Source organism: Helicoverpa armigera, chromosome 4 (genome assembly GCF_030705265.1).
Source record: "Helicoverpa armigera isolate CAAS_96S chromosome 4, ASM3070526v1, whole genome shotgun sequence".
Classification (NCBI taxonomy): domain Eukaryota; kingdom Metazoa; phylum Arthropoda; class Insecta; order Lepidoptera; family Noctuidae; genus Helicoverpa; species Helicoverpa armigera.
This window is the reverse complement of record NC_087123.1, coordinates 11,749,035-11,774,952: the sequence shown is the minus strand read 5'-3', so window position 1 is coordinate 11,774,952 and position 25,918 is coordinate 11,749,035.

Here is a 25,918-nt window from a genome sequence, read left to right as displayed (position 1 = left end):
TCCGCACACTGCAAACTTTTCGTCGGCCAATAGCTTGTTTGGGCTCATAAATCAGTATGAAAATGAATGGTAGTACACACATTACAAAGATGACCGACTGATTTCGTTTGGAATAAAGATTTTCTTAAAAAAAAATGTTTGTTAAACATCGGGTCAACTGTCAGTCAGCTCCTCCTCTCTCCTACTATTATTATATGCTGTGCCCGACAGGGTCCATAATTGTAACATTATACCTGTACGCCAACAAATGTAAACATTATGTTATGGCTGATTTACATTGAGTCAGTAACTGACGTCAGTCCACTGACATGTCAGTGCTGACCCGGCACTGCCATCGTGTAAATTGATTTGAAGTCAGTACAGTACTACTGACGAGACACTGACACTACACTGACCTCGTGTAAATAGCACGCGTCAGTTTTCGGCGCCTACACTGACGTCAGTTACTGACTCAATGTTAATCAGCCTTTACGCATAAAAGTATTGAGGTATTCAGTCTGTAGTGTGTGGGTACTCTTACACTGACAAAGCACACCGACTTACACACACACACTCAAAGATATAAGGCACCCAAGTCTGGACGGAGGGCACATAATATGGTGCACTGGACCGCGTCATCCGTTCCCAATTTTGATGCATCATGCCAGCTAGGCTCCCTACGAATATCCTATGCACACATGAGCGATCTTATGGAGGAATCGTATGAAATTGCTCTGCAGTTAAGGATGGTGAGATTGGTAAGACTTCATGGTTCAAGGGATTAAGATGGGGTTTATCGGTCTTTTTGGTGAGTGAAAGTAAATGTCTAAAAAGAATATCATTTGAAGAAAATGTGAACCATTAAATGGTTTTTTTTTTGTAGTTTTGCGTCTCTAAAGAAAAGTATAATAAAGCTGCTAGTCTAGATAAAATTCGTACTGTTTACCTAATATATCTTTGACACCAATTGTACCAAAGATGTTTTATAGTCCCGCAATTATTTCTAGCAGCATAAATGTTTAACAATACATTTTTTTATATATTCTTTCGAGAATTTATTGTTACCTCGTAGTCTATCTGCGTTATACTTACGTTTAGAAATATGCACAAAATAACTCGACCAGGAACAATAAAAATGATCGCGTGCCGGAATCGAAACGTGACACTACTACGTCATAATATAATATGTATCTTATTGTTCCTCTTTCATTTATATTTTTACAATTATATAAAAAATATCATAGTAATGGTTTACCAAGAACTTCCTATCATAATTATTTACTAACTACTCCGAAGGCTCAATGTGCAGACACACGGACAAACACCAGCTTGCGTTACAGACGTCCCTTTACGGCTGAAGAGACAAGCTGTTCACAATACTGAACGCTCAACACCGTAAACAGTCCAATGGACGGTCAGGACAAAGAGATGTTCTCTATACTGGACATCGATCCGTTTGTCCCCTAAATTCGGTACCCCTATAATCAGAGACTATGCGTGTACCTACTGTAATAATCGTTTCGAAGCAATTGATTTTCTTGTAGATATTGTAATTTGAATTATAAGAAGGTGTAGTCCTATTTTAGCTAGATAGTAATAAAACGATTCTGCATAAGATTTACGCAGGTAGGTAAAGTATAAATGTGATCGAAGATAAAAATTTTGTTAGCTAAAAGAAATCTATGTTTGTTTCTGAAAGCCACAAATAAGCGCTAAGCAGTATCCATTATATTTTGCAGCAATTTTCATACCACCATTCAGCTGAATACAAAAAAATATTTTCCTTTAAAAATGGCAGCACTACCATTAATATCTACCCCTAAATTACTGCCGCCATATTCTCAAATGAGAAAAAAACAAAACAAATGCAAATCACGAGCAACGACCCATTTCCCATCTACTAACACTAGGAACACAAGCTTTGTTCGACCTATTATTACCCACAATGCCTATCCAACAAGCATAATAGGAAAAACAAAGTGTTGCCATGTATAAATAAAAACCGGCCAAGTGCGAGTCGGACTCGTGCACGAAGGGTTCCGTAAATTACAGTTAAATCAACCTATCTCAAAAACTATAAGAGATACTTTGATCAAACCAAAAATCGTTGAAAGAGTTAATTAGCATGCATCACCTCTATTTTTTTTAGAATTTTATACCCCGTAGTTATAAAAATAGAGGGGGGGGGACATACTTTTTACGACTTTGAGAGCTGATATCTCAAAAACCGTTCACTTTAAGAAAAATGTTTTTTAGAAAACTTTATATCATTTTAAAAGACCTTTCCATTGATACCCCACACGGGTATGTACATCGAAAAAAAAAATTTCATCCCTCAGTTACATGTATGGGGGGCCCCACCCCCAATTCTTTTTTTTACTATTTAGTGTCATATTTTTGTAGCGGTTCATACAACACATATTCCCATCAAATTTCATCACTGTAGTACTTATAGTTTCCGAGTAAATCGGCTGTGACAGACGGACAGACGGACAGACGGACAGACGGACATGACGAAACTATAAGGGTTCCGTTTTTGCCATTTTGGCTACGGAACCCTAAAAAAGTACACTGCGCGCAATTTCATTCTCTGTAGTGAAATAAAAAATCTGGGTCGCGTAGGGTTGCAGGTATGGTACTGTGTACGTTGAAAGCGTGTGACAAGATTTAGGAGAACTGGATGTGTCTATTGATATTAATCGTTTAATTTATTTTTGTAGTTGTTTTAAGGAAACGTTTTTATTTTTGTGGTTATGATTTTTGATTTGAACAAAACTTTAAAAAAACCTTTGCAGCTATAAGAAACCTTCTGCGTGATATAATTTGTGTTCATTCATTGTAAAAATTACTTTATTAATAAAAAAACTGAAATAGACTCCCGCAAATATAACGGTTCGGTTCTTTTATGTTTCTTCAATATTTATATGTGTGTGTGAAAACATAATAGCAGTTTGTAGATAGGTTCTTGGTTATTTACCAGATTATTATAAAACAATAAAAAAAAAACTTAAATTACTTACATCTATTTAATTCTAAGGTACGCTCTTAACAGCACTATCTAGTAATTACACTCTACCTATATCAAGGGTGTACTTACATACAACTGACTCGACTGAGATATTGAATTGATGTATTTCATTCAATGTCGACGTTTTCAGCTGGTTCAGGATCATCAATCGTTGTGTTCATCTTACGTTTATCATGATTCCTTAAAAAAAATATATAGAGGTAGATTATTTGCATTAAATTGATCCATTTTTCCTGTCTGTAGCAGAAGCAATCAACTACTAGTTTCCCGATCTTCACCTGCACGCTTAAGAAATTATTCAGAAAAAGTAGCGTGTAAAGGTGAAAGGAAAAATTCATGAGAAACCCTGGAAAACTTTAAATTCTGAAATCGCCAACCCGCCTCAAGCAAGTCAGGCTCTTTTCTTTTCTGTACAAAACGAGGAATGTGCCCTGCAGACGAGAAAATAAAAAGGCTGAAGATGATGATGATGTTATAATATTAGAGGTAGAATGATAATCTTACATCTCAACTGTAGCACATCCAGGAGAACTGACATGTAGTAGACGATAAAAGCCATTGGTCAAGTTATAGTACCTAATATTAGTGGCATAATTTTTCATCTTATCTATACCACATCCAGAGACCCAGCATCTCTGTATTATGAATATAGGCGAGGCAAGGACATTGCATTCTGATGCGCCGTCACGGGCCGCACGCTCGGAAATCTACATCTTGTTATAAACTTACTTTGTTTAGCACTTAGCTCTTAGCTGTGTAAGCAAACAGACGACCTAAGATGCTTCCAGTAGTTGTAGAACGTAAATATATTGTTTCCTTACGTTATGTTACGGGAAAGGAAAAATAGAGGTATCGTTTTTGTTTTAGACTGGGGTAGAAAGATCTCTGTGCTTTCTAAGTGGGCTGTAACTTGTACTAGTTTCATCATCTGCCTTGCCTTTTCAAAGTCTAGCTGGATGCAGCTAAGTGTTAGTGTTTTACAAGAAGCGCCTGCATATTTGACCTCTTTTACCAAGTTACTCAGGCAACCCGATACCTTATTATATATCCTTAGTAAAACTGGTTAACTTTTACAAGTTAATAAAACTATTGCAAATGACTTTATTTTTTAAAATTAAATTTGGGAATAAGGGAACTACTACCCTTATTTAAAAGCAACGTTACTACGAATATTAATATATAATATAATAATATAATATAATATAATCTTTATTTCAGACCAATGTCCATACATAAAAACATACAAAAACCAGTTTACAAAATTTGAGCACGTATAAATGCTTTCAGGACGTTTGAGTCTTGCTTTTCCGCAATAACCTGTAGGATGCTGTTGGTGCTGCTCCTGACTCTGCTCAGTAATGATGCGAGCCGCTTGCGTATTATAGCATGGAAGCCGTCTACCCTGGCTTCCGCAAACATACCGGAGGCACTGCAGAAACGGGGCAACCCCAACAACATCCTAAATCCGTTATTATATTGGACACGTAGGGCATTGAGCATTAAGGACTAGGTACTTGTACTTATCAAACATACACACTTATAATCTTTAGTAGGTATATAATACTAGCGCGCTTTAAACTCTAATACATACAAGTGTAAACAATATCAACCGACTATCAATTAACGTAATTACCGACCTAACCCCGAAGCCACATATTTCCTGAAGTTCCCCTTGCTTTCAGGGGCTTTTCAGCCATGACACACAGGGCCCATAGAACCACGAGGGTTTCGACTTATAATAAGTTACGTTCGGATTTACGGGCGCCATAGTCTTTATATTAAATTCCAATAAGATTTATGTCGGGTGGTTGGTGGTACTCGTGAAATATGAAACGGTTGTGTTAAAGTGTTTCTTGTTTGAAGTGGTTTGAAATTAGAAGGTTTTTGTGTGTATTCGGTGTTTGCACATAGATTGGTTTTAGGTGGTTTAAACAATAGGTACTAGAAAGAGTTACAAGGCTCTGTTGTAAAACCTAGGTTTCAGATGTTTGTGATAATAATGTTATGTAGTTTACTTTTGTTTAGAACCAGTTTGCGACAACGTGTGGTCCAGAATTTTACGAACTCGTTTCATTCTCATCTCAGACAATTTCTAAACCAAAAGATTTTGAGTAACATCTTGTACAATTTTATAGAGATAATAATATTCTATTACAATTTTATGAAAACGCGTACAACATTAAAACAATTCCGACCCCATTTCCCAGAGCCTCACCAAACCATCTCAAGTCACTCAAAAACGTTCTACCAACCAGTCGTTAGATAAAAACAAATGGTTCTACTGAGTTCAAACAAAGTACTCCATGCTATTAGCGGTAGAGAATAGGCTATGCTTTCAATATCGTTCACCCCTGGAGCCCCTAAACAGCGATGACAAGAGGGACTGACCCTCGGTCATTAGCTGCATTCAGGACATGGTAAGTTTGTTGCAAGATTTAGGTGAGGAGCTTGGTGGTGGGTGTGTTTGTTACTTGAAATTTCGATGTTCTCTCTCTTGTCTATAGGTCGTACATTCCCATAAAATAGAATAAAATAAAATAGAAAAAGGAAAACTAAAAACTTTTACTTTTACTTCTCATTCAGTAGTCCGCGTTTGTTGAGAATATGTGTTATATCCTAATACATAGTTTTGAAACCAAAACTTTGCAATCAAATCGGTTCAATCTTTTAAGAGGTATGGTGCTACAGACATGCAGACACATAAACTTATAAAATCCCTCTTTTTGCGACGCAGGTTAAGTTTGTCTCTCAGCTGGCTCAGTCTATCAAAAATCTTGATCTTAAAAAGAACCGTAACTGTCAACCTGCAATAAGTAACAATTATCTGACAATTCTGAATGGTTATCACCTCATACATGACTTAATATAGCAATAAAAAAGTAACTAAGTAAAAGCATCGCCGTCTCCTAACCTACAGCGCATCGTCCACTATCCTCCCCGCATGATTTGAGTTTAATATCCTCGTTGAGTGGTGCATTCTTTCGCGGGGGAAATGGCTCGCAGTGGGGTTCCGTAGCGCCAATCTTTGACTGTCTAGTGAGTGTCTATCAACTACGCTTGTCGTTTGATGGTGAGACGTGATATATTGGCTATTTGGAATTATTTTTGAATAGAAGAAAATGGATTTAAGAAAGTAGGTTCCATTTAGTGCATTCAATAGTTTGTAAAATCTGTAAGAATATCCGTTGATGGAAACTTCACAAGTTTACGTTTATTGCTGATCTTTCTCCGGTCGTGTCAGATTGCTGTCTCGGGCTATAAGAGTGAGGAAATGCAGAGTGCACTAAAAGTCCTGCGCAACTGACTATATAATTATGAAAACAGACGCCGTGACCGATCTTGTCTAGGCCGCCATTATTACCTATCGAATATATTTTCTTACAATTATTTTTGTTGAGTTTTTTTTCATTTGATATTCACCCACTATCATAGCCCCAAGTCATTCTTCCCAAAAAAGTCACCAAAAAGTCTCCCCTATTCTGTAACTTTCCACTAGCGTACAGGAATCACAGTAACAAATGTGATTACGATGCAACATACAGTTGCAACTTAGTCACCGCGCAGTGGGGAGCCTGCACTAATAGGCCGTGACGTCATAAATTGTGAAGCCAGTGACGTCACTGTTTAGACCGCCCGTGAGACTGATTTTTATGTTGCTGTTTTTAAGTTTACACGGAGAGTTATAGTAATTTGATAAGTTTAATGTTTTGATTTTTATGTTAATATTTTATGTGCCATTTATTACATGTTATGATTCAATTTGCATTTATAGTTTAACGATATTTTTGTTTGCATACATAAATTAAGGTTTAGTTACATAAACGGCCAAAAATTGAGTTAAGTTTGAAGTTTATTTTATATTTTAGCATTGCAGACACCCACTCACAATAGTTACGCGAACAATAGTTTTTCGAAATGCATACTTAAATAGAAAGTAAAATACGTGAATACTTAAACGGTCCAGGAAGATAATGACTACTACAATAGTCTAGAGAAAAAATGGTGTCCCGACATTATTTTAAATCTACGACTATCAAAAATAGATACAAAAACAATCCAAAATAGACACCCCGATTTCCAAAAACAAGAATAACCTCTACATCATAGTCCCTTATTTATGCCTAACTCCCCTGCGCGTGCAATTTATACCGTCACGGACTATTAGCGCAGTCGAGCGAACTTAGTGGCGGTATGCGAAAAGTTCGCGCGTACGTATCTTCGTGGGGAGATGCAAGTATTGAGTTTTAAGGTGAATGCTATTGTTGTGTTAATGTGGTGTGGTTGGTATTTTTGTGCGTGTGTGAGTGTAGGAAGGAAAGTTCTTTTTGTGGTAGGTCTGGGTAGTATGAAAGAGCAGCGGCCGGCAGCGGCCGTAAGAGCACGGAAAATGTAAGAGCGCGGCGCGGCGCGGCGCCGCGCGGCCCGCCGCGCTCGCGCTCAATCCCTTGCAATTACGGCCGCTGCCGGCCGCTGCCGGCCGCTGCTCTTTCAGTGGGAATTGACCCTAACAGAAAATAGGTATTTAGGTTTTGCTATCTATCTTTAAAGGACATATTAGACGTGAACGCTAAATCCATCCGGAATTTCAAAAGTAGAAAACTTTGGAAGGTAAATACGAAGTGTGTAAAATTACAGACGGTTTACCATTTTACAAAGTTCAAGAATTAGTCGTAAGTACAGAAAAAAAGTTGTTGGCAAATCGTATGTAAATAATCTTCCTTTCATCGTTCTTGAGTGAAAAGAAACTGTGAACCCCGTTTTCAATTAATAATATCTAGGCTACAAATGTCAAATATACACACGAAGACACTATTTACAATTCAAATTACATACACAGTCTCAGAGCAAATAAACAGCACGTCACGTCATACATTCGCAACCAATCTACCAGGCAAACATATCGCGTAGGAGCTCTCTCAACTATCAAAACACGAACAGAGCATCAGTACCACATATCGGAACATTAATTAAACACCAATATTTATACGCGCCAATTACACCGACGTGTGAGTTAGAAACAAACAATGAACGAACTTCGTTAATGAGTTCGTTAACATTAATTAACGCACCTTTGATTCTAATTACTCGTGTGTACTTGATGAAGGATTTCGTGTCAAATTGGGACGTTGAGGAAGTACGTTTTTCGGAGGTGTTTTGTGATACGCAGGGGAAGTGCGAATTTTCCGTTGATTCTTTAGCACATCAGTAATCATAAATATATACCTAAGTACATCGTTTTTATTCGACAAGTATTTTTATCAAAAGAGTATAAACCATTTTATTTTTATTCTTGATTGTACGTAATAATTTAGTATGTAAATATAGTATTAGAAGTAGAGTAGTAAGTTTGTATATAAATGTATTTTTATCAAATAAGCTTTTCAAATCTCCAACCTGAATGCGTTTACAAGTAAACATCAGAGTGGAAATATTGCAATAATGCAGCAACAATAAAGCAAACTAGAAGAAAGGCAAAGCTATTCAAAAACTACAAGTCGAAGATAACAAAAGAAAAACTCCTTCGAATACCTACAGACGAAAAAAAAAACAAAACACGAACGCCAACGTTGAAAAACCAGAAGACTTTAAAAAAGGAACATCGAAAATACCGAAACCTAATCTTGGAAAGTACCTGTAGATCTAGGAAGTGGCTTAAAATCCAACATTTTCCAAGACTTTGTTCGAGTCGAAACAAGTTAAGATGTTCAATGCACATCGATTTCTAGTTGAAAATTGTTCGGTCCCGAGTTTCTTTCCAATTGTGTTGGAGTTGCTAGATGATTTTTAGTGGCCACTCCTTCTTGTATTGGTACTTTTATAGGCTATTGTGTATTTGATTTCGTATTTTATGCTCTATGGATGGGGTTTGAGAAAGTCGTGTGTGATAGTTGTGAGGCGTGACAATTTAATGGCGATAGCAACAAAGGAGATATTAATTTTCTTCAGATAACAAAAAGGGAGCTGACATAATAAATAAATGCTTAGCACAAAAGCTATAGATTAATTTACATAATCAATTATTTCTATGCACATTTTTGAATATCTTGAAAACTAAGCAAGAAGGAAACAAAAATAGAAAGAACATTCAAAAAGCTCTAAATGAAAGTACATTCAAAGCGGGTGCTGGAATCTTAAGAAAATTTCAACAGTCACCCTTTTAAAACATCACCCCTCAAAAGACTACTTTCTCAAAATTGTAGTATTATGATAATGAAGAGCTAAGAAAAAGGAATTTTAAAGTTCCTTCCCTTCTATCCAACGAAAGGGGACATAACTCAAGAAATAGGTACGAAACTAAAATTGCAAACTGTCCGTTGATCAAGACGCCATATTTTACAATCAATGGCGTATAAAATCATTTATATTGTGTTATATATCTGTCGAAGCTACCACACCTGTTTTTGTTCCTGGTCCTAATATTTATTTGCTAGAAATATGAATTGATTTAGGAACAAATAATCGTAACGGTGGCGACCAATAACAATAACTTTGAGGTAGAACCGGTAATTGTGAATAGATGTATATCTTACAATATTGGAATACAAATTATTGTATGGCTTTTGTTGAATTGTTAGACCTACAGCATTCATTTCATAGTTTCTTGCCAATAGGCAGAATTGATTGTGTACCCATATAAAGGATATTTGATGTCCTATTGCAGGTGCCATTTAAGTTATTAGCTTTAGTAACTTTTACAATCATTTTACCTTACCCAAAATTCCTTTTTGTTTGGATACCCCAGTAATCTGATGGAAAGTTCTTTTGATACTATTACGTTTCCCAAAAACGTCACCAGGTAGCTACACCCTACACGTTTGTTTATAATTTTGACGAGTGACGAATATGATCAGGAGGTTCTTATCTACAATACAGTGTAGTAACTGCACTGGAATTCAAACCAGCTATTTCAACACTCACAGTTGTGAGACCCAACTGTTCTAAGCAAACTCAGTAGTACCTACCAGCCAGCCTATTCCATCACCCTCCAAAAAGAGACAATATCACACAATTTCACATACTAAACAAAATCAAGGATCCCCAGTGACGCGTGCACTTTATGACGTCATAACGTTTACTCGTACTTGCTTCAGTTTTATGATCGCATGCAGAATACTTAATGAGAAGTGGCTGTAACTGCCGAAACTTCTGCTTAGGCTAATAAAGTTAGCGTGGTTAATGTGTGAGAGATGCTCTATGGTTTACACCTTTACAAATGGTTGAGATTGGTTGGAAACTTTGTAGACAATAATGCAAGTTAAATAAAAAAAAGGGTTGTCAGTTCATGATGCATCGGTACAAATATTTGGTCTTCCACCACACCCACACATGAAAGCAAAGAAGTGTCTACATAGTTACATACACATAGACGTACCTTCACACAGTGACACTTTGGATCATGACAGTATATTTGATGATTACACCATTTATCATGAAAACGTAGGTATCTGATGGTCGTATATTTTAGATGCTAATACATATGAAATGCTGTCTCGCTCTCAAAAGGATTTCTGTGATAGATTTTGAAATTCTTCGTAATATTATGACAAATGGCATAGTACAAACTTGTCCAACATTCAAGCAGCAGAATCCACTACATTAATACTCCCATTTCACGGAATACCCTAGAACATAATAGGTAACTTGTAAAACTCGGCTACTAACTGTGAGTAACGTTCAGACTTAGTTGCAATCAGAGTAACTGGCTGAGTTAGTGGCAGGGCTCACCCGCGAGCTGCGCTGGCTGACCAATGAGAATGAGGGTGCGAATAAAACTATCTGCGAATTATTTTTATTTACAGCCATTTTATTTTTCTAAATAGAATCTAAATAAAATTATTGACAAAAATTGAACAAGAATCGCAGTGTTTTTGTGTCATCTTTTTCTGCTATATTAGCCCCAGTTTTGTTGGTATCTGTACAAGTCACTATAGATTTTTCAACGAGTCACTATTTTGACCATAGTCATTTCAAAGGTTTGACTTGTATTCCCATTGTCACAAAGATTGATAGCAATGCATTGTTCACTACAAATTAAGTGTCATGCTACAGTTTTACTGGTTGAGTCGTAATTAAAAATCTTCTCAGCCTGTATGTCCTCACCCTAAGTGGTACCTGCTAAACAGCAAGCGAGTAAGTAGCGCTAACTTGTTCCAAGTTGTATCGGAGCAAGTTGCAGCATTAGCTGCCAACTCCGACAAACGAAGATAAAAGGCTGCTTGAATCAAGTGGTATATACAGTTTGAGCTGTAGGATGAGTAGATAGAAGTGAGGTTTTTTGCTAATGCATATTAAATAAGTAAAGCATTGTAAATGTTTATGTCAACAGAGCTATTTTGTGAACACGGATAAAAAATACCCTATAATACAGTTCAGGATTGGACAATTTATTGTAAAAAACTAGATATGATATTGCATGAGACAACGGCAGATAGAGATGATGATAAGGATTAGAACATTACGAGTTAGAATAAAGAAGACATGTCCTCTCAGAAGATATACACATTCTGAGCCTAACATACGACTCTTAAACCCTAGATATGAATCCCAATTTCTCCCCAAAAATATATCACGATAAGCAACAAACCCAGCATAAAGAATTCTCTACGTTTGGGCGAGTCTATTTGCAAGCCCCGCAAGGGTAAACACAAAACAAGATGAAGATAGGACTTCTCCCAGCAAAAGGGTTTTTTGTCCTAAATACGTTTCGTCAAAGGGCCGGTGACAAACGGATTCCAGCCTGGGGCGCGGTTGTGGGCATCGGGAAATATACGGGCACAGCTTTTGGGAAAGTCCCGCTGATGGTAAAATGTTCGACGTAAGCTACATGTGATATTGCACTTACTTCCACGAAAGTTGAACCTTATAGATTAATCTAGTCTAGACATCTAATGAGACCAAATTATTACGATCAATCGAGTACAACTTTAGCCTACTTCGATACTTAATTTGATAACCTTGATAATGAAAACCTTAACACAAAATTCTGGACAATATGTCTCATAAAGCAGGCAAAAGAGTAATGACCAAATATTAATATCAAGTATTTTAAATACAGAAACCATTGCATTGAGCATACAAGACGTACACGCCATAATTCTTCCCCCATATATCCCCTCACAAAATCCTCAAATATTCACGGCACTTTCGGTCAAGAATGGCATTCTGGCACTTTTCTTTGAACACTATTATTGCCACTAACGAAGTTTTCCCGCCCCTTGCCACGGAAAACAGTAGGAATCCTTAAGGAAATTAAGGGGAACATTCCTCATGATTTGTAACAAAGACGGGAATGTAAACATAATATTCATCTCGTTAGGTAAACGACGATTCCTTAGTTACTCTATGTGTATATGGATGTTTGGAAACCAATGTTTATTTACATTGTTAAACGTACCTTCGAGTGGTATATTATTTAGCGTATGGTAGTAATTTATGGTTATTTCATTATATACGGATTTTCCGATATTTTTAAACTATATTTTAGCCACATAACAATAATATGGTCATTGGAATAACATCACGCTTACCTATTTTCTATAAGCCAAAAACATAGCTTATCTAAAGCCTTTACAGCGGAAAGAGAATTTCCCAAAAAATAACATCCAAAAAATTCATCTAAGCAATAAAAATAATTCACAAAAAATCCCTCGCTAATGTTCTTGGTGTAATTAAAAGGACTTTTCAACATGATTCACAGTTACACATGCTCGATAAAAACACAAATATATCATTACTCGGAAGGGATGGGGTTGGTCTAAACACTCATTTCAAAACGCTTATTATCAACGTATGGTTTGAAACGTCCATTAGTGAATTTGTTTCTGCGAAATGAAATTTTGGCAAGGGGTTTTTAATTTGAAGGTGTAGTATCAAAAATGCTTCGTGCCCATCTGTGTTATTTAATAAAAGTAAATAATTAACGCTTGATAAAGGGGTTGATTTGCCCGAAAGTGCACCCACTTTTAACCCCCATGGTAGCACGCACCTACATTAAAATAAAATAAACAACAATTTTTTTTTTAAATTCAGAACCAAACTTTAGTTTATCTTTTTAACCGACTTTTCAAAAAGGAGGAAAGCTCTAAAGGTAGTTGACAATAAAAGACTTAAATATTTTATTTCAAAGTGTAACTCAGAGTACACAGTCAGAAAACCGATCATCTATCATCCAAAACCCAAGTTCACAGACCTCTACATAAGACTTCAGACGTCATTACAACATGTGATCAGACGGATCAGACTAGATCAGACCTAAACTCGAGCTAACTGCACTAATATCAAATCCTAGCTAAACTATGATAATACGGTCTGGTGAAAACTTTGCCAATACCCGTCAGGATTGCTGGTTCTGAACAGCGGTGCAACTGCTAATGGACTCTATTGGCAGTTCAGTTTAGTTACTAGTAATAGTAGTAATTTAGTTGAGATTTAATTTGAACTAGTTAAATATATTTCTTCTAGAAGGTCGTCTTTGGTGACTTTAGCTTTGATTATGCGAATACCTCAATACAAACATAGTGTGTAGGTATGTATATCTCATACTATTAGATAGTGAAGGACACCATATTGAAAAATTTTGAAAAATTAGACGACGGCGCACAGTAGATCGACGCCATACAAGCGTTGGGACATAGGATATTTAAATATCCAAATGTCAATTTTTGAAAAACGAGTTATGCCATCGTATTTGTCTTCTTATTAGCTGTTAAAAATGTTACTAGCATTTTCTGATTGGACTCTTACATCGAGAGCTATAGCGCAAAATGTGATTTAAATGTATGGGAAGTGACTTAAAAACTGATGTATCTCGAGATTCCCTTCGCCTTTCGACTTGATTTTTTTATATGGTAATAAGACATATATTTGGCACATTTTCTTCAAACAAACATGGTGCGATAAATGTGCCCGTTTTAAGATACAAGTATAGACCGATTTTTGCAATATCATCTACATATTTATTTATAAGTTTCACATATTTTATCTCTGAATCTCACTTCAGTGGTGACTCACTGATATGGTCAGGCCATAACTCATTGGTGCACCGATAATATAATCTCTGGAAATAATTATATACTACTAATGAGATAATTTGTTAATTTTTGGTAATTTGTTATTACCTAAATTTTAATGAGGTGATTAGCTATTTTTTTGAAAAATTAGCTAATTACTTATAAAAGACCTTTTTATTGTTTACAATAAGAACTCGAATCGATTTTTAACATACCTACCCTCATTAGTGCCAATTTTGGAAACCATATAAATAGGTGCATTACTTGAAGAGCATTAGTTGTAATTTCATCCTCATCCGAGTGTTGTAATTGTATATCGGAATTGTAGGTATATTTTGATGTTTTTACATATTTTATTATTTGTAATTTATTATTTTTTTAGTAACTAAGCGTGACAATAAAATATTTTTTGTTTTTCATAAAAAACGACTGCTTTTATTTAATTTAATTTCAGTCAACCATGCGCCTATTTATATGGTTTCCAAAATTGGCACTTATGAGGGTAGGTATGTTAAAAATCAATTCGAGTTCTTATTGTAAACAATAAAAAGGTCTTTTATAAGTAATTAGCTAATTTTCCAAAAAAATAGCTAATCACCTCATTAAAATTTAGGTAATAACAAATTACCAAAAATTAACAAATTACCTCATTAGTAGTATATAATTATTTCCAGAGATTATATTATCGGTGCACCAATGAGTTATGGCCTGACCATATCAGTGAGTCACCACTGAAGTGAGATTCAGAGATAAAATATGTGAAACTTATAAATAAATATGTAGATGATATTGCAAAAATCGGTCTATACTTGTATCTTAAAACGGGCACATTTATCGCACCATGTTTGTTTGAAGAAAATGTGCCAAATATATGTCTTATTACCATATAAAAAAATCAAGTCGAAAGGCGAAGGGAATCTCGAGATACATCAGTTTTTAAGTCACTTCCCATACATTTAAATCACATTTTGCGCTATAGCTCTCGATGTAAGAGTCCAATCAGAAAATGCTAGTAGCATTTTTAACAGCTAATAAGAAGACAAATACGATGGCATAACTCGTTTTTCAAAAATTGACATTTGGATATTTAAATATCCTATGTCCCAACGCTTGTATGGCGTCGATCTACTGTGCGGCGTAGCAATCATCCATTTCGCTTTTTCTGGCATATCAAACATACTATAGCAAAATGAAGTCACAAAAAAAGTACTTTATATATATTTAACTTATACATATTGTCATTGTATCATCATAACAGAGTTATAGATTAACATAAAAGTGTTTATGACAATTTTACAGTTCCCGCGTCATGCCGCGCACGTGTCGACGTCATGTTTTGCTCTAACTTAATTCAACTGCAATTCATTTTGTGTTAACATAGTTATTGTTACTTAGTATGTATCAATAATTTACAAAAAAAAAATCTTTAGTGTTGCTCTTTTACACAAAACTGAAAAAAGTGAGTGACTTTTAGCAACATTAGAGATAAAACTGTCTAATTACACTCTGGACGACTTTTGTATAATTCTTATAGGCGAAAGGGATTTTATTGTCTCAAAAAATTATGCTTACCTTATTGATTATATAAAATGTAAACTTGAAAAGTTGTTGCATACAAATATTGTGATCTGCTGTCCTGCCTTTAAGTTAGGATGGGACACCAATTTGTTTAATTCAAGAATAGAAGCTTTCAATCGACTATTCTACGAAAGCAACAGGGTTTTTAATTATGTGTATACTTTCGATACTAATAAGCAACTAAAATATTCATATGAAATGTTTTCTAAGTATACCAGCAAAGTTAATAATACAGGTATGGAGAAAATTTTCCGGAACTTAAAAAACTATTTGGACCTTTTTGAACAGCCAATATTTGACGATAGCTATAATCTTAATACTAAGCAAATAAATCACACTAAAAACTGTCAGTTTAAACCCGGTACTATTCCATATTATTTCAATAAAATGAACTTAGATCCAGTTTTATCTAAAACTAAAGTCAATTGTAGTACGGTAATCAACGACAGTGATTTTTTTCGTGCCTAATTTACTACCGAATACAACCTGTGAAGACAAATGTATTAGAGAAACCAGTTGCTTAAATATATTTCATCAAAATGTTTGTGGGATAAGTAATAAAAAAGTTGAGCTTGAATTGTACATTGAGATTGTAGGTTTTCAGGTTGACTACCTATGTATAACAGAACATTTTTTAAATGCACAATCTGCTGAAGTGATTAATATCCCCAACTATAAATTAGCTGCATACAATACAAGGTCAAACAAAAAAAGGGGAGGTATTCTGATTTTTGCACGAACGAATAAAGAATATGAAAATATTGATTTTGTTAAAAAATTGTATAACACAGATAGTTTTGAAATATGTGGGGTTAAAGATCTTGATACTGGGCTATGTCTGTGTTGCTGCTACAGAAGTCCTTATGACAAAAACTTTGATAGTTTCCTAACCAGCTTAGAAAAATTATTGGAACATTTTATTAACAAGAAGTGTATGATATGTGGTGATTTTAATGTTGACATACTCGTTGGAAGTAAGAAGTCTGAAGATTTTTTAAGTATTTTGACATGTTATAATTTTCGGTACCTAATAAATGCTCCCACTTTTATTCGGGGCAATGCTCATTCATGTTTAGACAACATAATCACAAACATCTCTGATGATGAAATTAATCAGTGTGTTGTTGATCACAATGGTTTGGCAGATGGCCATGGCGCACTTCTCTGTAACTTAGTTTTCGATAAAATCCGTAATAAATCTAAAAAGTCTGAACAAACCGTAATAATCAGTAAAAGATTGTTTAACTATAAAAATAATGTTGTTTTCAAAAACTGTATAAAAAATAAAACTTGGACTGAAACAGGAATAAATAGTTTTATAAATAGCTTTAATAAAATATTTCATAATTGTTACCGAAAGAAACATATCAGAATAAATCCATTCAAAGACACAACAAAAACGTGGATTACCACTGGGGTTAAAGTTTCAAGTAAAATGAAAAGACTACTATGTGCAGGTACGTTAAATAACGCAAGCCTTATAACATATAAAAATAACTATACAAGAATTTTTAGAAGGGTAATTCAGCAAGCCAAGAAAAATGCCATAATAAATAAATTGAATAATGCTACAAACATAACTAAGCAGACATGGAAACTAGTAAATGAAAGTACAAAAAAGAAGAAAACGAGTAGATGCAGTAAGATTTTGTTTCTAAAAGTTAACGATGAATTGATAACTGATCCTCAGCAGGTCGCTGATATTTTTGTTGATAGTTTCGTTTTTAAATCAGCAACAAGTAGCATCGATAAAGAAAGAGCAATGTCGTATCTATTAGAGTCGACAAACAGAGTAGATGAAAATTTAACGTACCATCCAACCACACCATATGAGATAGCTAATATTATTAATAAAATGGCAAATAAAACATCTTGCGGCTTTGACGATTTACCAATATCTATTCTAAAGGAGAATATAGAGTTTTTAGCTTTGCCTTTATCAGATTTTTTTAATAAATGTTTTGAAGAATCAGTCTTTCCAGACCAATTCAAACTGGCTAAAGTAGTTCCAATATTCAAAAAAGGTACAAAGACTGAACCGAAAAACTATCGACCAATATCTTTATTACCCACTTTATCTAAAGTGTTTGAAAAATTAATTAAACATAGACTAATGGCACATTTAAATGTAAACAAAATAATTAATCTAAGACAATTCGGTTACCAAAAAGGCGTCGGTTGCTCTGATGCCATAGACACTCTTATAAATGACATAATTCACAAATTAAATGACAAAATGAAAGTTGCTGGTGAAAGTTTATTCATCGACCTCAGCTCTGCTTTTGATACAGTGGATTACGATCTTTTACTTAATAAACTAGAGCACTACGGTGTCAGAGGAAAGTTTTTACTACTTTTAAAATCTTACCTACAAAATAGACGAATGTATGTAGAAATAAAAAGTGTTGATGATACTAATCATGAAGTAGTGAATACGTCTAAAATTGCAAATATAAAACGCGGAGTACCCCAAGGCTCAATCCTTGGACCTATACTTTTCATTATATTCACAAATGACTTAATAAATTATATGCATAATGTTCAGCCAGATGTTAGACTTGTTGTTTTTGCAGATGACACAAATATAATAACTGCTGCAAATGACTTAAAAAATTTGACAGTAACTGTTAATGTACGCGCTTGCGTGATCAAATAAAAATGCGAATGCACACTTATTACTGGTTTATATTAATTATTAAAACTTTACAATGAATTATTCACTCGAAATAAGGTTATACAATTTAGACTGCAGAGATTCGTTGGACCCGTTACATATCGGCAGTGGTGTTGATCTCGACGGCCCGTGAAGGCAAGTGGACGAGCGCCGCTCTCGACGCCTCCGTCGTCGCCCCTTCTCCAGCGCGCCGGCGTCACCGTCGTGGCGGCCTCCCGTTGGATGACGCAGGGCGCAGTTTGAATCGCTGCCTGCGATTGGCTCGCGCGCAGGTGGCGTGATGCGCGGCGGGCACCTCGGTGTTGCCAGGGAGCGCGTCCCGCGCTTCCCCAGCATTTTGCCCCGCCGCCCGACTGTGTTGCCAGGCGGCGCAGGCCGTAACATCCTCCCAGGCGTTGAAGGATTCAACTCGACGTGTCCCGGAAGAGGGGACACATGGTGCGGACGGCCCGAGTGACCGTCCCCTTGGTGGTTGTGACGTCCGCTACCCGGCTGACGCCATCCGGGCCGGGGTGTAGGCGCGTGACGCGCCCCAAGCGCCACTGGAGCGGAGGCAGGTTTGCCTCCCGTAGAAGCACGAGGTCCCCGCAGTTAAGGCCTTGCTGCTGAGTCCTCCACCGGGACCGCTGCTGCATCTCGGCCAGGAACTCCTTCTGCCACCTGGACCAAAACTGTTGGCGGATTTTTTCTATGAGCTCATAACGGTTGGGCCGCAGAGCTGTGATGGGTGGCGACGGGACGGCAGTCAGTGGCCTGCCCACCAGAAAGTGCCCTGGGGTGAGAGGAGTGGGATCATTTGGATCTGACGAGAGTGGGGAGAGGGGACGGGAGTTTAGGATGGCCTCGATCTGTGAAAATAAGGTGGCCAGCTCCTCGAAAGTCAGACAGGCCTCTCCAGCTACTCGTTTTAAATGGTATTTTGATGATTTTATGCCCGCCTCCCATATTCCTCCAAAATGGGGCGAATATGCAGGCCCAAACACAAAGCGGATTCCCTCGTTCGCCGAATAATTGTAGACCGAATCTTGGCTCTTTTGCAACATTCTACCCAGCTCATTGCATGCACCTATGAAGTTACGACCATTATCACAATAGATAGCATAGGGTTTACCTCTCCTGGCCACAAACCTACGTATACATAGAATGAATGCTTCAGAAGTGAGGTCGCTGACTACCTCTAGGTGAACCGCCTTAGTGGTTAGACACACAAACAAACATAAATAACTCTTTGTTATGCGGTTCCCTCGACCTTTACGGCTGGAAATTCTAAATGGACCCGCAAAGTCTACCCCACAGGAACTAAATGCAAAGCTACAGTCAGTTCTTACGGCTGGCAGATCGCCCATAATTGGTTCGACCGATTTACCTCGCAGGCGCGTACATACAACGCACTGCTTGGTAGTAATGCGAGCTAGGTTTCTTCCTCCTATTGGCCAATATTCCTCACGAATGGCTGCGAGCAGTGCCTGTGGACCAGCATGAAATAAACGTAAGTGTTCATGTTTCATTAAGAGTTTAGTGACGCTATGTTTCGCATCCAGGAGCACAGGGTGCTTTTTGTTGTAATCAAAGCTAGAATTTCCTAGCCGGCCACCTACACGCAGCACCTTTTCCGTGTCTACAAAAGGATTAAGTGCTAATAATTTTGATCTTTTATGTAATTGATGGCCTTTACTTAAGGTTTCAATTTCTTCATAGAATGTCTCAAACTGACTAAGTTTAATTAGAAGAGTGCCTGCCTTCTGCAGCTCTTCAACTGATAATGCCTGACTTGAGTTTCTTTGACCTTTACAATTATTAATAAAACGAAGTACATAGGCAATTGTTCTTTTAACCGTAAAAATTAGAAAACCTACTGAACTCTACGACCTTATTAACTAAATTTTCTTTACTATTTACAGCAAATGTGTATGAGGTGAGAGCTTTGACCTCCGGTAAGGTTGCCTCTGGTGGAGACAGTTTGGTGGGCCACTCGCAGTCCTCTTGTTTTAAGAAGGGAGGGCCTTCCCACCAAAGAGTAGAACTATTCAACACCTGCGGGTCTACCCCTCTTGAAGCCATGTCAGCAGGGTTCAAGCTAGTGGGAACATGAAACCATTGATAATCAGCTGTTAGCTCTTGAATTTCGTTCACTCTATTTCGTACAAAGGTTTTTAGTAGACTTGGCTGCATTTTTAACCATCCTAACACTACAGTGGAGTCGGTCCATATTATTTTCTTATTTATTTTACATTTTAAGGATTCACTAACCTTCTGACAAAGTCTAGCTCCGAGGAGCGCTCCACATAATTCTAATCTAGGTATAGTCAATGGTTTAATGGGTGCTACCCGAGCCTTTGCACATAAAAGGCGTGATGTATGCTTATGTTTGCTATCTCTAGACCTTAAATAAATGCACGCTCCAAATGCAGCTTGTGAGGCATCTACGAAACAATGCAATTCAAATTCAATGTATTCTGGCCCTTCACACAATACATACCTAGGCAGATGTATATTATACAAATAAGACAAATTATTGCTGAAATTTAGCCAATCTTTTGCCAGTTCCTTGGGTATTGGCTCGTCCCACTGTAATTTGGCACACCATAACTTTTGAAGTAAGATTTTTGGTTTGATAATTGCTGCACTCAATAATCCTAGTGGATCAAATATTTTGCATGTCATAGAGATAATAGTTCTTTTAGTTATCTGAGAAGCAAGTGGCACATTGGTGGAAAATTGAATTGAGTCATTGACTGGAGACCAGTTTAATCCTAGCACAGCCGATTCTTTGCACAGTTCTAAAGTATCACTATTAACCTGTTCGTGCTCAAATATCTGTGGACAGTTGGTACGAAATTTCCTAAGTATGAAACCGGCTGACTCTAAAACTCGCGTGATGCTCTTAAAGATATGTGTCAGCTGATTTGCTGAGGCACAACCCGTACTCAAATCATCGATGTAGAAGTCAGTTAGCATGGTTTCCTTTATAATTTCATCACCACACTCTAGCGCTAGTTGTTGAAGACACCTAGTACTAAGGAATGGCGCAGATGCTGTACCATAAGTTACTGTATTCAACTGATATACTACAATATTGTGCGTTTTCTCACAGCGCCACAGTATTAATTGCAGATGGCGTTGAGACTCATCTATGGCAATCATTCTGTACATTTTAGCAATATCTCCAGTTAGGACAAACCTATGCTCTCTGAAGCGTAATAATATAGAAAGTAAGTCGCTCTGGATGACTGGACCTACTGCTTGAATATCGTTTAGCGACTTCCCTGAGGTAGTTTTAGCAGACGCGTCGAAAACTACTCTAACTTTAGTGGTCTCATGATGCTCCTTAATAATGCAGTGGTGGGGAAGATACACACCAAACTGTGGCCTGGCAATCTCAGTTAGGTGACCTAACTCCTTATATTCATTAATGAATTTTGAATAAGCGTCTTTTAACTCAGGATTCTTATCTAACCTAGTCTCTAAATTTAGAAGTCTCTTTTTAGCCATAGCATAAGAATCTCCTAGAGCACATTTAGGTTCTTCCTTTAGAGGCATTAACACTGAAAACCTACCGTTAGCTAGGCGTTTAGTAGTTTCCACAAAGTGCCTTTCACAAAAATGTTCATCGGGTGAACGAGCAAATTGTTCAGAATAACTCTCTTCTATTTCCCAAAACCTTTTTAAATCATCCTGTAATTCTTGACTAAAACTACAAGTTACTTTGAGGGATTTTAGCCTATCTTGACCAGTAGGGCCTGACACTAACCAACCTAACTTGGTATCTTGTAGGGCAGGTTTGTTTTTACCTAAATATATATGATTCGCATTTACAATGGACCAATATACATCTGCACCGATTAAAATGTCTATCTGAGATGGCTTATAGAAAGTTGGATCAGCTAGCCTAAATTCCTTCGGTATGGCCAGTTGCTGAACGTTGACCTGTACATTTGGCAAAGTACCTATGATATTTGGTACCACAAGACAGTCAATTGGTATGCAGAAATCACTTATACGCGATTTAATCTCAACCTTTACCCTTTCTGAAATATTTGAAATTGAATTATTTATGCCAGCCACATGAATTGAACGCGATTTGTCACTAACTAAGTTAAGCCTTTCCTTCATTACACTAGTTATAAAGGACATCTGACTGCCAGTATCTAGTAATGCTCTCGCCTGATAGATTTCACCGGTTTGCCTATTTACTATGTCTACAATAGCCGTACCTAACAAAACTTGACCTGCCGCTGCAACTGAAAGTGACACAGGTAAGTTAGAGACCTCCGTAGAGTCTTGTATAGCATTAGATACAATTGGCTCGTTTTTATGTATTAATGAATTATGTTTCTTTTTACAAACACGACACATAGGCCTGGACTTGCACTGGAATGAATTATGACCACTCTTGAGGCAATTTTACATAATTTTAATCTACTAATTTCAGATAGCCTATCCTCTATGCTCATGTTTTAAACTTGGGACACCCATGTAACTGGTGGTCATCGGGACAGATATAACACTTTGCACTGGCACCATGTTCACTGGAAGCGACAAATGCTTTGTTAACTTTAGACTCCCTAGGGTAATTTGACCTTCGGTCACCTTTATCGGTGTGAACCATGTTAGCAAAATGCATAGTTTCTAATATGTCTGCACGATTTCTTAAAAACATTGTAAAGCTTTCTAATTTATGATAATCTGTCAATGTAGCCCGGTACTCTTCCCACTTAGTGTAAGTGACCGGGTCTAATTTGGATGCTATAATGAAAATAACTAGTGCGTCCCACTTGTCAGTCGGTTGACCCAAAGTATCCAGCGCTCTCAAATTCTTTGACATATGGTCTACTAAATACCTTAATGCCTTATAAGATTCCTTACTACACCTTTCAACAGTCACTAAAGACTTAAGATGATTATTTATAAGAACATTCTTATTATCATACCGTTCACACAGTAATTCCCATGCTAATTTGTAGTTACTAGAGGTAAACTCTATGGCCTTAATTACTCCCTGGCACTACCTTCCAAAGCCGATCTTAAATAATGGAATTTATTAATTTCTGGAATTGAATTATTGCAGTTAATAATGGAATCAAAAGTATCCTTAAATTCTAACCATGTTAACATGTTTCCATCAAACTTTGGGAGATGTATGGTGGGTAGTTTTATTCCATTAAATGCATGAGAACAATTACTTTGTTGGTGAGAACAATTACTTTGTTGGTCGACGCTATTGGCCTTATTAATGGTAGACGGGGTAGCCTCAATCAGTTCTTGCGCTACAGAGAGAGCTGAGTAAAATTGGCGCTCAGTGGACTCTCTTTCGTCTAATTGTTCATCTACATCAGAACATATGGATTCTATTTCAGACTGTAACTCATCAAACGTTTTGAACAAATCTTGAAATTTGCTTAGCCTCAATGAGAGCTCTTTTGTTTGTAAGCTTGTAATATCACTAGCCTTTATCTTTTGAATAGTACTTAGATAGTCTATGAATTTAGTTAACCTGCCCTTAATAGTGCCACGCCTTTTAATTAACTCTTTAAAGTTGACCTTCTGGTCAGTATCTGCATCGGTCATTTTGCTAATTTATATATACGCTTACAAGAAACACAACCTAATGCAATACAATGAGCTGAATAAATAAATGTGCAGTGAACCTGACAATATTATGCGCCGCTCCAACACGTGGTCACCCGACTCCCGCGCCGCAGCGTCGGCCGCAACCCGATGTAACAGGCGTGCCGAGGGAATCCGCCGTGCCGTTGGGGCTGCGAAGCTGGACCGGAACCGTTGCCGTATGGCAGGAACTCTGAAATAGTCGGCCGCAATGCTGGTTCACCAAGCAAAGAAATGTGCGTGCACTAGTTCGCGCGCGTGCGTGAACTTTAAGGCAGGTGGAATAGGCAATAACCTTGAAAATAAATGCGTGCACTTCGAATGCAAGCTTGCCGTGCTTCGGAAAAATAAAGTGTGGTTATGCTTAGCGTGGGTGCGGGTGATTTGATTCAACAATGGTATGTGCAACAAATGAACAATGGAGAAAAATGCCACTTAGCATGTAATAAGCGTAACCCAATTCAAAAAACACAACCCACGTGCAATATAACCTAGCAGTTTGGCCAGTTTATGGCGCCTTTGCCACCACGTGGCACTGCCTTGCCGGAGAAGCCCCCCGACGCTCGAATAGCTAGCCGCCCGCTATTTCACAGCGCAAGAGCACGAGGATCGAGATTGAGAAAGGAAATTAGAAAGGATCAAGGCTTACTCTCCTGGGCTAGACCTTCGGTTGACGTGTCGCCGTCTTCACCGGGCTCCTGAGGCTGCTTGTCCGGGTCCTTCGTCTCCTGCAGTCTCGATGCGGTTACGCAGCCCGACTGGATAGATGGCGGGCTGCGGCACTTGCTCCACGTGCCGACCGACGATTCTCGACGATTCTTGACGCGACGAGACGACGAATAGATCGCGATGTAACGGGTCCTGTCACGGTCGCCAATTTTGTACGCGCTTGCGTGATCAAATAAAAATGCGAATGCACACTTATTACTGGTTTATATTAATTATTAAAACTTTACAATGAATTATTCACTCGAAATAAGGTTATACAATTTAGACTGCAGAGATTCGTTGGACCCGTTACATATCGGCAGTGGTGTTGATCTCGACGGCCCGTGAAGGCAAGTGGACGAGCGCCGCTCTCGACGCCTCCGTCGTCGCCCCTTCTCCAGCGCGCCGGCGTCACCGTCGTGGCGGCCTCCCGTTGGATGACGCAGGGCGCAGTTTGAATCGCTGCCTGCGATTGGCTCGCGCGCAGGTGGCGTGATGCGCGGCGGGCACCTCGGTGTTGCCAGGGAGCGCGTCCCGCGCTTCCCCAGCATTTTGCCCCGCCGCCCGACTGTGTTGCCAGGCGGCGCAGGCCGTAACAGTTAATAAGTGCCTCCAAAATCTCAGTGACTGGTTTTCAGCCAATATGTTAATATTAAACACTAGTAAGACTAACATAATTTTATTTAAGACTACAACTCGCAATAGAGATAATTTAGATGTACAGATCCAAGGAGATAAGATCGAATTAGTAGACAAAGCCAAATTTTTAGGAGTTATCATAGATGCGAATTTAAATTGGAAACATGAACTCGCTGCTGTTGACTCTTCTGTTTCATCAGCGTGCTATGCACTCAAGAGCCTTAGAGATTTTTTGGATCTTAAGCAGCTTAAGTCTATTTACTACGCACTAGTAGAATCTCGTTTGAGATACAGCATCATGCTTTGGGGAAACAGCTACAATTATAACAGCCAGAGAGCGTTTGTCTTGCAAAAACGTGCCATAAGGACTATTGTTAGGATCGCACAGACAGAGTCATGCAAAGAACACTTTAAAGTATTAAAAATACTAACAGTTCCAAGTTTATATATATTAACTACCTTAAGTCACTTTGCTAAGTATATTCATCAGTTTGAATCACAAGAGGAAAGAAAGATACGAGAAAGTACAAGAAGGAAAACCTTCAAGCACAAGATAGCTCCAAATTTTAATATAGCTAAGCATTGCTCCGGGTACCAAGCAGTGGAACTGTTTAATAGGCTACCAACTAATCTCAAACTATTAATTTATAGCCCTAATTCATTTAAGAAGGAATTAAAGGCATTTTTGTTAGAAAA